Source organism: Zalophus californianus, chromosome 6 (genome assembly GCF_009762305.2).
Source record: "Zalophus californianus isolate mZalCal1 chromosome 6, mZalCal1.pri.v2, whole genome shotgun sequence".
Classification (NCBI taxonomy): Eukaryota; Metazoa; Chordata; class Mammalia; order Carnivora; family Otariidae; genus Zalophus; species Zalophus californianus.
The window spans coordinates 141,816,353-141,830,376 of NC_045600.1; the positions used below are offsets into that span (position 1 = coordinate 141,816,353).

The 14,024-nt window shown below is 51.2% G+C and overlaps 1 long non-coding RNA gene across 2 annotated transcripts; it reads left to right on the forward strand.

Moving 5' to 3' along the window:
* Window positions 1-5,982: 5,982 nt before the first annotated feature.
* LOC113910083 lies at window positions 5,983-11,210 on the forward strand. Of its 2 annotated transcripts, XR_004820130.1 has the most exons (5): window positions 6,491-7,641; window positions 8,291-8,488; window positions 9,119-9,195; window positions 10,078-10,201; window positions 10,682-11,210. It is a non-coding gene; the product is annotated as an uncharacterized LOC113910083 (long non-coding RNA). The 2 variants fall into 2 exon arrangements; XR_004820131.1 differs by lacking the exons at window positions 6,491-7,641; window positions 8,291-8,488 and adding an exon at window positions 5,983-6,367.
* Window positions 11,211-14,024: the final 2,814 nt, after the last annotated feature.

Consider the following 14,024-nt stretch of genomic DNA (forward strand, 5'->3'; position numbering starts at 1 on the left):
TTTATTGGTATTGGTGGATGAAGTCACAGCTGAAGACATTTATAAGAACCAACTAACCAGACCGCCTGGCTGGCTCAGTCGCTAGAGCACGCGACTCTTGATCTTGAGGTTGTAAGTTCAAGCCCCATGTTGGGTGTAGGGATTACTTTCACCCAAAAATAAAATATTTGGGATGTCTGAGTGGCTCAGTGTGTTGGGCGTCTGCCTGTGGCTCAGGTCATGATCCCAGAGTCCTGGGATCGGGTCCCGCATTGGGATCCCTGCTCCGCGGGAAGCCTGCTTCTCCCTCTGCCTGCTACTCCCCCTGCTTGTGCTCTCTCTCTCTCTCTCTGACAAATAAATAAAATCTTAAAAAATAAAATATTTAAGAAAACAAACCAACTAACCAGTATCCAAATGAAACAACTTATATTTTTGAAATATCACAGATACCAAAAGGCAGTGGAAAACTAGGCATCTTATTTACTGCAGCCGCATCTAGTACGCAATCTGTTTCTCTTCTCTCTGGGCAAGCACTGGAGCTAGGAGACTATCTTACTCTCACCCTTTGGTCCCAGTGCATTCATATGACTATATCCTGAGACAGCGCCCCTTGTTTTAATTTTTTTTTTTGAAATACAACACACGGATAAGCGTGTGGAAGTGTAAGCTCACTGCACTTTTACAAACTGAACACACCCGTGTAACCAGCACCCAGATCAAAAAACAACTTAGCCACATCCCAGAAGTCCTCCTCGGGTCCCCTCCCAGGCAGTACTCTGTCCCCCTGCCCCCTGCCCCTGTTCTCAAGCTGGGCATCGTGGAGGGAGTGGTGGAGCTGGACAGACCCGGTTCTAGACACTTGTACCACTAACCACACACCCTCAGTTTTATTAGAGATTTTACAATTTGAGGCAGGTCATAATGAGACTTCTTCTTTTTCATGGAATTTTACTTCCCTCAGGGTTGTGTTTATAGTTTATGATAAGCCACAGCAGCTTATAGTGACAACATATGGAGTGGTAACCACGCACAGGCTGTGTGCTAAGCTCGACACGCTGCCCCACTTAATCCTGACAACGAGGCAGGGAGGTAAGGGAGGTAGGTCCGTACCCCCACTTCAGGACTGAGGAAGCGGAGGCTGGGAGGAGAGGTTCAGTAAGGACCTTGCCCAGGGCCTGTTGCACTGCCAAAGCCCTGAGAAATACCTATGGGAACAATGGAGAAAACAACAAAATGCCGAAATACAAATGACAGATGGCCTACGAGTCTTCTCCTGAGCCGGCATCAAGAAGACCCACAACTGGCATTGGCCCTTCCTTGCACGTGACCATGTGACCAGCTCTTCCCAGCCCTTTATACCCAGCGTCGGAGTCCTGTCTCATCACAGGGAGCCCTGCGGGGGCCCAGTGGTGGGCTTGCCCTCACAGTCCTCCACAGTCCGCCCCGGAGGTTTTCAAACCTCCCTGCTGCTGGGCCCTGTTAGGCTATCCCAAATTTCTGGACAGAATAGTCAGGGCCTTCCTTTTTCCCACCCTCTTGACTTGATAAAGTAGCCCCAGGCCACAGAGGAAGGAGGAGAAGGGCATGGACAACGGGCAGATTTTGAGACAGGATTTCCTAGCCTGGTGGAGAGTGAGGGCGGGTGGTGACTTCCCTTTGGTTTCCACCCAGTCATTGGTGCACCTGAGCTCCTGCCTCTCCGGCACGGGCAGCGACTGTGGCTCTGAGGTCTACCGGCCCGCGGCTCCCCGCTCCTGCTGGCTCTTCCCAGTGTCCCAACTCGGAGAACATTCCATCCCTTCCCAGGCCCGGGGCAGCTGTAGAACGGTTGTGGGGCGGGGAGTCTGGTTCCAAGGAAGCACTGCCCGAGCCCCTCACACCTCCCAGGCCCTAGCAGGCACAGCGTCTCCGCTGTTTACACTGTGGGTGTTTGAAGGGCACGTGCCAGGTCTCAGTGGTGGTACCTTTGGGCAAATTTGCCACAGAGTTCTGGTCCCCAGCCTTTCTGGTTGCAGAGCCTGGATTTCCTCAGTACACCCAGAGAGGACCGAATCCTGGGTGGGAGGCTCCTGTTAACGAAATTTCCAAGAGACCAACAGAATCTAGAACCCCAACTGTCAATTTATAGGAGGGGCTCTCCCATCGCAAGCCAGCTTCAGAGCACCCCTTGTTCCTGGTCTTGAGTGACTGAAATGAGTGGCTTTGTGATCAGCTAGTGCTTGAGCCGCAGAGAACGAAAGGAAGGGGTCATGTGAGGGACAGGCAGACACCAGCCATGAACCCCCTCAGGGGACAGACACTGTGCTTCAAATCCCGCTTATCTTCTGCGCCCCCCAGGGCCATCTGCTCAGTGCCCAAGATTCCCTTGTTAACTCCTTCTTCCAGGTTTCCCTGCTGACGATGTCCCCTTGTCTCCTTGTGCACATAAGTTAGTAGTACTGGTTAACTTGGAGTTAAATGGATGATCCAGTGGGCCTAGGGAACATTAGTCTCCACTCATTACATGTGGCTGTAGTCCCCTGAATTCCTAGAGGACAAGCTTAACTCCTTCATCTGGAAATCCTCGTCTCCTCAGGCACTGCTTATAAACACCTCTTGTGCAATGTTTTTCTAAATACCTCCCAATAATCTAGAAACCAAACTTGCTGAAACTGACCTACTGACTTTTACTTGCCTCTCCCAGCTGTTTCAAAGGGTGCTGCCCCTCAGAGTTATTAGCTCCTGTGTGTCTCCCTACCGCTCCTGCCCTGACATGTATGGTGCAGTAGATGGAGTGCTGGGAGCCAGAGAGGCCTGGCCGACCCGGTTCTGGACACACTGGTGCCACTGACTAGCAGTCTGAGGAGGGCACATCACTTCTGGAGGCCTCATTTTCCACATCTGCAAAACTGATGGCAACACTTGCTGTTCTCATTCCAGAAGGCTGCCGGGAAGAGGTAAGTCACTCTGTGTGGCAGTGAACATTGAAGTCCTATTCTCCGAGGTAATATTGATAACTCTGACCCAGATGGAGCCTGCTTTCACCAAAAAGTGGACCTGTCTTGGTTTCCTAGGACAACTGTCCTCCGAGGGACCAGGAGGCCACAAGTGGGAAAGTATGTCATCTAAGTAGACTTTTGGGGGTCCTTTAGTCCCATTCTCTGAGGAGCGTGGCTCACAGCTTGAGGATGTGCACGCATGTCTTCTCCCTTGAAGTACTGGGTGTGGTGTTGATGGTGAAGGTGATATGACCTGTGTTTGGGGCTACCCTCTCCATGCTTGATTTTGCTTCCAGTGAAAGTTCCACTTGCTCAGGAGCTCCCTGAGTTAAGGTAATAGTTGTGGAGTTGGATCAGTAATTTTCAACTTTCTTTCTTCCTTTTTTTTTTTTTAACAGCAGAAAATATGTAAAACCAAACTGCTCTGGTGACTTGGTGGGAACCCAAAGGCTCCTCCTGGCCCAGACTCACAACTGGACTTAGGACTTTCTGGAAAGCCCCTCTTGTCATCCTGTTCTTCCCTTGCCCCTCCCTGCCCTCCTCAGGCTGCCCCTTCTGTGGGAAGAATCACAGCTTCACCCACCTCCAGTTGAATTTTGGATCTTTCATCTGTTAAATAAGGAGTGAGAGCTACTACGCAGGATTCCTTGTCAGATCCAAACCAGATGAAATATGCAAGGTAGGTGCTCAGTCAAGTACAGTTTCCTGCCCCCTTCCCCTGTGGCTGCACCTTCTTACCTCTTGGGTTCTCCCAGTTGCTCTCCAGTTCTTTCTTTCCAGCCCTTCACTTTGAAGGCACCTTTTAGCACTTACCACACTGCATTGGAGATACGTGGGTTGTTCAGCGCAGCATTCTAAAAATGCATCCTCTAGGGGCTCCTGGCCCGCTTAGCCGGTGGAGCATGCGACTCTTGATCTCGTGGTCGTGAGTTTCAGCTCTATGTTGGGCGTAGAGATTACTAAAAATAAATAAAGAAAATAAAAATGCATCCTCTGCTGGACTGCATTCCTTAGAGGAGGAAGGAGGGTTTCGCTTGGGCTAAAGTCGATGCTCCAAGACTGATTCTTGAATGAATAAGTGTCAATAGTATTCATCTTGTCAATAGTATCCATCTTGAATCTCCCAGGACTGTGCAAGCAGGAAGTGAGGGTGGTGATGTGTGGTGTGTGTGTGTGTGTGTGTGTGTGTGTGTAAAGCATTACCACAGTGGACAGCCGTGTGTATGTGTGTGTGTGTCTAAAGCATTACCACAGTGGACAACCATGTGTGTGGGGTGTGTGTGTGTGTAAAGCATTACCACAGTAGACAACCATGTGTGTGGGGTGTGTGTGTGTGTAAAGCATTACCACAGTAGACAACCATGTGTGTGGTGTGTGTGTGTGTGTGTAAAGCATTACCACAGTGGACAACTATGTGTGGTGTGTGTGTGTGTGTAAAGCATTACCACAGTGGACAGCCGTGTGTGTGTGTGTAAAGCATTACCACAGTAGACAACCATGTGTGGGGGGTGTGTGTGTGTGTAAAGCATTACCACAGTAGACAACCATGTGTGTGGGGTGTGTGTGTGTGTGTAAAGCATTACCACAGTGGACAGCCATGTGTATGTGTGTGTGTAAAGCATTACCACAGTAGACAATCATGTGTGTGGGGTATGTGTGTGTGTAAAGCATTACCACAGTAGACAACCATGTGTGTGGGGTGTGTGTGTGTGTGTAAAGCATTACCACAGTGGACAACCATGTGTGTGGTGTGTGTATGTGTAAAGCATTACCACAGTGGACAGCCGTGTGTATGTGTGTGTGTAAAGCATTACCACAGTAGACAACCATGTGTGTGGTGTGTGTGTGTAAAGCATTACCACAGTGGACAACCGTGTGTGGTGTGTGTGTGTGTGTGTAAAGCATTACCACAGTGGACAACTATGTGGGGTGTGTGTGTGTGAAGCATTACCACAGTGGACAACCTTGTGTATGTGTGTGTAAAGCATTACCACAGTAGACAACCATGTGTGTGGGGTGTGTGTGTGTGTGTAAAGCATTACCACAGTGGACAACCATGTGTGTGGTGTGTGTGTGTGTGTAAAGCATTACCACAGTGGACAACCATGTGTGTGGTGTGTGTGTGTGTAAAGCATTACCACAGTGGACAACCATGTGTGGTGTGTGTGTGTGTGTGTGTGTGTGTGTGTGTGTGTGTGTGTGTGTAAAGTATTACCACAGTGGACAACCATGTGTGGTGTGTGTGTGTGTGTGTAAAGCATTACCACAGTGGACAACCATGTGTGTGGTGTGTGTGTGTGTGTGTGTGTGTGTAAAGCATTACCACAGTGGACAACCATGTGTGTGGTGTGTGTGTGTGTGTGTGTGTGTGTAAAGCATCACCACAGTGGACAACTATGTGTGGTGTGTGTGTGTGTGTAAAGCATTACCACAGTGGACAGCGTGTGTATGTGTGTGTGTAAAGCATTACCACAGTAGACAACCATGTGTGGGGTATGTGTGTGTGTAAAGCATTACCACAGTAGACAACCATGTGTGTGGTGTGTGTGTGTGTGTAAAGCATTACCACAGTGGACAACCATGTGGTGTGTGTGTGTGTGTGTGTGTGTGTGTGTGTGTAAAGCATTACCACAGTGGACAACCATGCCGGAAAAGTACTTTCTTAAGTGGCAAAAAATTGAATTGGAGTCTCAGCTTCATGCTCGCAGACCTCCTGCCCGCAAGGGCCCTCCTTCCCCTCAGTGCCCCCGGGAGTGAGGGAAAGGAGTGCAAACACACGACCCCCAGCTGGGTCCGTTCAAGTTGTGGCTCTGAACCCCCAAATCCAGCGTGCAGTGAGGTCCTACCCGTCATTAATGATTCGTCGGAAACACATAGCCGCCTAGGCCGTCCCCACAGTTTATTGGCTAACGCTGCTGTCAATCTGCGGGCACAGGCGGAGGCCTATGGGAAATGGAGTCCGGCAAAACCGAGTCCTTCTGGGGCTCGCGTTTCCGCTTCCGGTGTTTAGTGGCTGTCCGAATGCCCGGACCACGGGTCTGGGCTCGGGGTTCGGGGGTCGTGTGGGCACGTGGCGTGGCCGCGGAGAAGGTGCCGGGGGCCCCGGGTACCCGTACGCGCAGGGCCTCGGCGGGCCCACGCAACTCTCAGCCAGGGTACTGGCCGCCCTCGTCGAAGGGTCGGGGGGCGTGGCCCGACGGAAACCCTCGGTCTCGCCGCTTCGGGCCCAGCGGCCCCCGGGCAGGATGCGCCCCTCGCGCTGGCACCGCCCTCCTTCGTGCCGCCCACCGGACCCGGCGGAGACGACCCTGGCCCCGTGGGCGCCGAGGCGACCCCGTCCCCAGGGCCCGCATTTACCCAATGAGGTTCCAGAGAAGGTCTCCCGCGGAGCAGAGTAGTCTTCCAGGGTAAGTCACGCTCTGCGGGCCAGTGCCTCAAGTCCACGGTCAAGGGGCGGAGCCGCTGCTTATTTTCCGCCCTACACCAGCTATGTGACTTTGGGCAAGACCCTGGGCGGGGGGGGTCTCTGAGCCATGATTGCCCAGCCGAAGTATCTCTAACTTTCCTGCCAGCTCTAACATCCTATATGAGTCTGTGTTTATTATCCCTGCTCTTAAAGCCTGTAACCTTAGCCAGGCTAAATCTCCCTGTTTGGGAGAGTTATTCCAGGACTGAGACTTGGGGTGCCCAGTGCCGAGAGCCCAGCTAGAGATGTGGGCCGTGGAGACCCTGTGAATCGCTGAAGCTTAGAGCCCGCTCCAGCCGGGTGCTGCTCTCCAAGGTGCTGCTGCCTTACGCGCCGTCTTGTACTTGTCCTGCGCATTCACTCCTGAAGACCAGTGGCTTGGGAAGGTGGGCGGTTTATTGTCCCCATTATCTCCTCCAGCCCATCCTCATTGGTCAGTATGGATAATTGACATTTTTCTCAGCCTCAAGTAAATCGCTATGCAAACAGACCTTCAAGCTCCCCTACTTTCCAACCAGATCACCAGCCCTTGACCCTCCTCTCAAACTTCTGGAGCTGCCTCCCCAGTGATAGAGGGCCAGACTCCATGGGCACCAGGACTTGGGAAGGGGAGAACAGGAGAGTTCTTTTCTTCACCTCAGTCCTGCTGGGCTAACATTTGTGATTGTCACTAGCGTTCACTCTAATGTATCTCTGGCTCTAGAATTTCAAGTTCTACTTAGTGACTCCTATCTCAAGGTAGCTTCCCAGTGTGGTCAAGGAAGAGGTTTGAGCTTCAGAGCCCAGTTGCAAGGTTCTTCTCTGAGCTGAACAATGGCTGTAGCTGTAGACCAACAAATTCAGACTCCTCAAGTGCAAGAAGAACTTTGAATCGTGAAGCTGGAAGAGGATTCCCACTGGGAGCAGGAAATTTCCCTTCAAGGGAGTGACCCTGGACCAGAGACCTCCTGCCAGCGTTTCTGGCATTTCTGCTATCAAGAAACATCCAGACCCCAGGAGGCCCTCATCCAACTCCGGAAGCTCTGTCATCAGTGGCTGAGACCAGAGAAGTGTACAAAAGAGCAGATCCTGGAGTTGCTCGTGCTGGAACAGTTCCTGACTGTCCTTCCTCAGGAGATCCAGATCTGGGTTAGATAGAAGCATCCAGAGAGTGGGAAGGAGGCCGTGGCTCTGGTGGAAGACTTGCAGAAAGAACCTGGAAGATGGGGGCTCCAGGTGAGAACCGGGCACCTTGTTCTGAGTAGTTAAAAGAGGGGAGTGGGAGAGGCAGAGCCCCCTTGGTTTGCCAGCCAGATGGGTGATGTGTAGTACTTCGCTCTTTGTGTCCTGTGGCATTTGCTTATTCCCTGGGCCTGGTAGCCACAACTTCCTTTCCAAGCTCAGACTGACACTTCAGGGAATGCATAGCATTGGTTGTTCTGAACGTTGGTCCCTGCCATTAAGTAAGAGAATTGCTTAAAATGGCTTGACCACCACTCTGGTTGAGGAGGAGCACCCAGAAGAACATAAAAGCTCTTTGTGTTGTTGTTGTTGTTGTTTTGGAGAATAGCTCTCATTCATTAGCCAGCTTGAAGCAAGGGGCTTCATTGGTCTTTACTGACAATCTTGAACCTTTGCATCCTACTGAAAAATAGCTGTGTTTTTGGTTGGCTGAGTTTTGCCTAGGGATTGACAGGAACAGCCCCAGGAGAGCTGGTGGGCAGATTGCAGTGAGCCTGGGTTCTAGACCTTACCTGTTAGTCTTCCACACACCCACGCTCCTAACTGCCCTGCAGTGACTTGCATGAGGCTGATTTCCTCCTTTGCTTCTTTGCATCTTGGGATGGTTAAGTTTTATTACCCACCGGATTTTGACAACTTCTAGTCCTTGAACGGGGGCAGGAGGTATACTCAGAGGAGAAGGAAGCTCCAGGATCAGCACTGGGTTCCCTGAGGAGCCGTCTGAAGCAAGCACGGACAGGACCCACGTGTCTGTTACCGGCGATGGTGAAGAACTCACAGCCAGAACCAGAGCCGTTGACTCACAGCCCCATGGTGGAACTCTGATCCTTCCACAAGAGCGGTAAGCAGCCGCAGTTTGGGGAGGAAGGAGGGACCCTTCTGTGGAGAGGGTGTGAAAGTCCCCTCTGAGTGCAGAAAGTGGGATTTCTTTCCACTTGGAGGATGGGGCATGTGAAATGTGGCTGACCACATGAACCTGAGGGATCCTCAGTAGCACCTCCAAAGGGAAGAAAGGCCTTGGTTGGCGTGTTTTGTAAAATTACATCGGGGAGCCTGGGGCACCTTTCTTTATGAGTGAGAGGTTACTGGTCCCAGTAGGTTAGGGGTGGGCACAGATTTCAGGCCTGATTGGTGGGAAAAGCATAAGGTAGGGTTAAACCAAAGTGCAGTAATTCTCAGAACAGGGACAAGTGTCCCCAGACTAATTCAGATGATGCAAATGTGTTATCAAAACTGAAGAAGAAAATCATAAAACTGGGACAGTCAGTAACCTGGATGGATACGGAAGGGGAAAATCTGGAACTCTCCTCTTAGAAATGTGTCATTTTGGTTTTTCACCAACCGTCTTTGGAGGGCCAAAGCGGACACAAAGAGAAGGGGGAAGACTCTTCTGTTTCAGAACTAAGTTGGGCTAGTCCTCAAGAGGAGTCAAGAAACATTGTCTTCTAACAGCTCCTTTCCCTTCCCACAGCCCTGCCTGATCCTCCGGCTCTGGGTCTTTCCGTGGAGGAAAGCGGTGGTGACCAGGGGATGATGGGCCCCTCCCAGGTGAGCCAGATTTTTCTCTTACTCAGGACACCTTTTACTACTCGAGTGGGGGCCTTTTGCATCCAACTCTCTTATCAGAAATGCCAAGGCAATTTTAGCCAGCAGGGAGGCCCAGTAACTTTACAGATTAGGCTTCACAATTTCATCCACCAGAAAAATGTTGCCCAAACCTCCCTCTTGCTGTAAGGCGGCACCACAGCTGGTAGGGAGGAATTGCACTAAAGTCATTCTTTTCCTTGACCCTGAGATCGTAACATTATGTTGATTTTCTTGTTTGTCTTAAAAGGAATGATTATTTCCTTCTTTCTGTATCTGAATCTTGCCCCTGTAGAACAGTGCGGGACTGCGTGTGTGGGTGTGGGTGTGGGTGCGGGGTAGCGGGGCACAATAGCTTCAGAGTCAGACAGCCCTGAGTTCAAATCCCAGCTCTGCCACATACTGACTGTAGAACTTTGAGCAAGTGTGAAAAGTTCCCAGCACAGTGCATAGGTGTTCAGTAAATGTTAGCTTCTTTCTTGCCTTGCTTCCTCTCCCTCTCTTCCCTTCCCCTGCCCCCTACTGCATTTTTTGAAGATTGATTTATTTTGAGAGAGAGCGTGAGCAAGTGGGGAGAGGAGCAGAGGGAGAAGGAGAGAGAGAATCCCAAGCAGACTCCCTGCTGAGCCCAGAGCCTGAGTGGGGCTCAATCTCACGCCCCCGAGGTCATGACCTGAGCCGAAATCTAGAGTAGGATGCTTAACTGACTGAGCCACCCAGGCATCCTGGCCCACACTGCATTTAAAAGTCAAAGGAATCTCACGTTTCAGTTTCTTCTGAGTCTTTTTTGTCACCTGGACTCTGATGAAGGCAGCATATTTTGAATAGGGTGTTATGTTTCCTCAGGAGTTGACGACATTCGGTGATGTGGCTATGTATATCTCCCAGGAGGCACGGAGGCAGCCAGAACCTGGGGGGAGGAAACACGTGGAAAGAAGTTGGGAGAAATCTGCAAATGGGGCCTCGATGGGTAAGACTGCCGTTTTCCCGTCCAGTAGAAGTTGGCTGTGGAGTTTCCAGAGTAGTCACTCCTCCAGATCTTTTTGGGTCAAATTTTTTTAAAGTCCCTCAATCCTGCTTGAACGCCGACCAGTAAATCTAATACCAAAGTCAGTGCTATCAAGGACGAGTTTCTAGAGCCCAGAGAGGATACTCTATTAAAGCTTGTCTTAGGAAGACGGTCAGTAAAGCCTCTGGTGGGAACCTGAATTTTATTTGTTACAGGACAGATGAACGTGTACAGATAGTTCTAGATTTGGGCCTGGACTTTTTCCCTCACAGTCCTTAATATTACTTTCACTGAGGCTTCCCAAGAATCCCCTTAGACTTTAAAAAAAAATTAATTGTATCTCCCCTCCCTGGCGTATAAAGTGGTTGGGATTAGATGTAGCAAACCATTGTGTCTTCTCTTTGTCTCCCTGCAAATCGACTTGCCCACCCACCGACCCAGTGCCAGCTCCTGCAGGGAGCAGGAGAAAACCCCACAGAACCCAGATCTTCAGCGCCCCAGAGAGGCGGAGAGCGCCAGGGACTCCGCAGCAGGTGGGGGAAGAGTCCAGCCTGGCCACTTGCCCGTCCCAAGAAAAGCCAAGACCTGGGAGGAGCTGGAGTGGCAGGGCCTGGAGGATGAGAAGGCGGCAGCGGTGCACTAGGGCTTTGAGGAAACTAAGATTTTTGGGGGGAATTCTCAGTGAGTTCTGGATCCGTGAGAAATTGCGCACCTGCCACCGAGCCGCCAGGTGTACCGGCTGGTGGCTGATCGGCTGCGCGAGAGCAGCTTCCCGCGGACCCTGGAACAGTGTTGCGACTGCTTCAGAAACCTCCAGACCCACTACCGCAGAGCCAGGAGCAGCCGGGCGCCGGGCACCTGCCCCTTCTACCAGGAGATGGACGCCCTGATGGGCCCCTGGACCCTTGCCGGCACCTTTGATGCCTTAGAGGTGGCAGGAGGCCTTCTGCGGGACAGAGGGGACTCCGAAGAGAACCAGAGGCTGTGCTGGCAGCTGTGACAGGAGATGGTAGCGAACTGGTGGCTGAGCCCCAAGAGGAGCCCGGGAGCCTCGGCCCCCCGGCTTTCGGGGGGAGTTCCGGTGGTAAGCGCCCCACCCCCAGTGCCCCCCAGAGCAGTGGGAGAGGGCAAGTCTCGCAGGAAAGCATTAGGGACTGTGAAGCAGGAGAGACGCTTATTGTCTGGCCCTCTGGTGTGGCCTCGTCTGGAGGAAAATTGTTGAGTCCTTTACGGAACACAGATACCACTAGAATCAGCCCTCCGCTGAAGCCGTCCCACGGGCTCACTCACAAAGACTCCTGGGAGGGTCTTGCCCTGCTCTACAGCAAAGGGCTCTCCCTGTCTGCTCTTAGTAATGGCATTATAGAAACAATATTTAGTGACAGTTGTAGGAGGAAAGAGAGGTTGGAGTGACTTCCAGTTCCAGTTGTTCATTTCCAGCTAAAGTACCCCATCCGTGTGAACTCTGCGCAGATTATAGACAGCAGCCTGCCAACTTAAGACTTGTCTGTTCTTGCGCAAACTGGTTACACACCCTAAGCCTCCGCCTTCTCATCTGTAAGATGGACATAATGACAGTATTTGCCTCACTGGGTGGTTTCGGGGATCCTGGCCCGTGGCTAGCACTCAGGAAATGCTTGTTTTCATTATCGTGAGCATTGTAATTATTGTTAACATAGAGGAAAACCTTGCCCTGCACTCTTCACTTAAGGGGGCATATTTCCTGAGTCATTAACTACACGTTTTCTTCTGAAAACTAGACTTTCTGGGAGGTGCTTCTGTGCTCATCTCAGCTACCACTTCCCGAAAGGAGAACAGAAAGCAGACTATGTAGGAACTCCATGTCCCTTCTTGCTTTTCCTTGAGCAGGACTTCTGGTTCCCCAGCCAGATGGGGTCTCGAGGTTGGAGAGAAGTGAAGAGCTTTGGAATGACGATCTCTGGGACTTTTGGGAAACTTCCTGTTCAGGTGGGAAATGAGTGAAAGCTAGTATGGCGCCAACCGAGAAGTCAGACCCAGAATTCTGAACGCGGACAAGGCAGCACCAGGCTGGGAGAGCACCCACTCCCTGGGCCTTCCCGGCTTATTACTCTGAGGTGCTGAAACCACAGGCGGTGGGAGAAGAACAGTAAAGGAGGTGGCACCAGGAAAGCCTGCCTCCCTTCGTTACCTTGGCTCATAGATGTAAACAGATTATTAGTGTTTATGATGTCCCTCTTAAATTTCTTTTTAAAAAATGCCCCCTTTATTTTTTCAAGTATACTCTACCTGCAGTGTGGGTCTCGAACTCATGACTAAGATCAAGAGTTACACACTCTACTGACCGAGCCAGCCTCGTGCCCCTCCCACTTAAATTTCTATCTGACTTTTAACTATAATTAACTGTCGCTTAAGTAGGTTAATAGAAAAAGTGAGCCTTGGCAACTCCAAATTAAACAATACTCAACCTTAGATTATTGGAGGGGTGAATTTCTCATGGTTAAGATGAGCTTCCCTCCTTGGTGACGCTCGGTCATTCTGCTGGAATTTTAGGGGATCCAATAAACAGTACTGTTCTTCCCCCAGATTCTAGACCAACCAAGAACCGTAAGAGTAAGACATTGAGATCAAAATGGCAGCTTTCTAACTGCGAGAGCCATTGGACAATGTGGCTTGATGTGTAGCCACAGTGGGCTTCCTCACGCTGAACCCCACATTGAGACGCAGGGCAGCCCCAGACGACCACAGCCTTGCCCTGCCGGCACAGAACTGTCACTGCTGGTCTTCTGAGCCACGTGTGCCCAGCTCCTTGTTAGTCGAAGTCCTCCCTCCTGCTTGAGGAGCGAGGGGATGGAGAGAGGCCAGAAGTGTTCTCAGGCTTGTCCCTCTACCTGGAAGGCAGTATCAAGAAGAAAAAGGTAGCTTTTTAGTACTGATTGCCAGCCCACAGGTGGGTGGGAGGAGAGGAGCCAAGCTCGGGGGCAGAGCCTCTGAGGAGTGGGGAGAGGAAGAAATGGGTCTGGACCTTGCCCACTGGACCTTCCCTTTCTTCAGCCTTCTTCCACACGACCTTCTTGTTTAGAAGCTGGGGGAGGGAAGGAGATCTGCAAGTCTGCTGTCTTAACCAGGGTTCAGCCATAGTCCAATTCTTGGTTCCTGGTTAATGGAAAGCTGACTGTGTTCTATCTGTCGTCATCAAGAAATTGTTTCTCAGCGTCCAGGAGGGGACTCTTTCACGTTGTTTGCGTTCTTCTGAGCTCAGAAAGCAGGTCACATTTGCAGTTTCATCTCATTCTTTCAGATCTTGAAACAAGGACACAGGACAAGGAGAATTCAAGCCAGGACATGTCAGAGGAAGCAGAGCTCTGGGGGGCGCTATTAGAGAGACCCAAAGCGGCTGCTTCCCCGGCTCTTGATTGGAGGACAGACTGGGAAGGCAAACATGGGGCGGAGAGGCAGTGGGAAGTACCCTTAGAAGATGGACAAGAAGCACGCTCCCCTCCAGAAGGAGACGTAGGTAAATTGATAGGCCCTCAGGGAAACTACATAGGAGGAAAGTCCCATCTCTGCTGTGCATGTGGAAAACAACATGGCAGCCAGGGCTCATGCTTTGCTGTGCACAGATTAGCCCACACTGGGGAAAAGACACCTTCTAAGTGTGGCCGTTGTGGGAGAAGCTTTGGCCGAAGCTCACATCTGGTTTGCCACCAGAGAATCCCCACCAGGGAAAGGCCCTACAAATGCCCCGAATATGGGAAGGGCTTCAGTGATCCTTCTAACCTCACAGCACATCAGAGAGTCCACA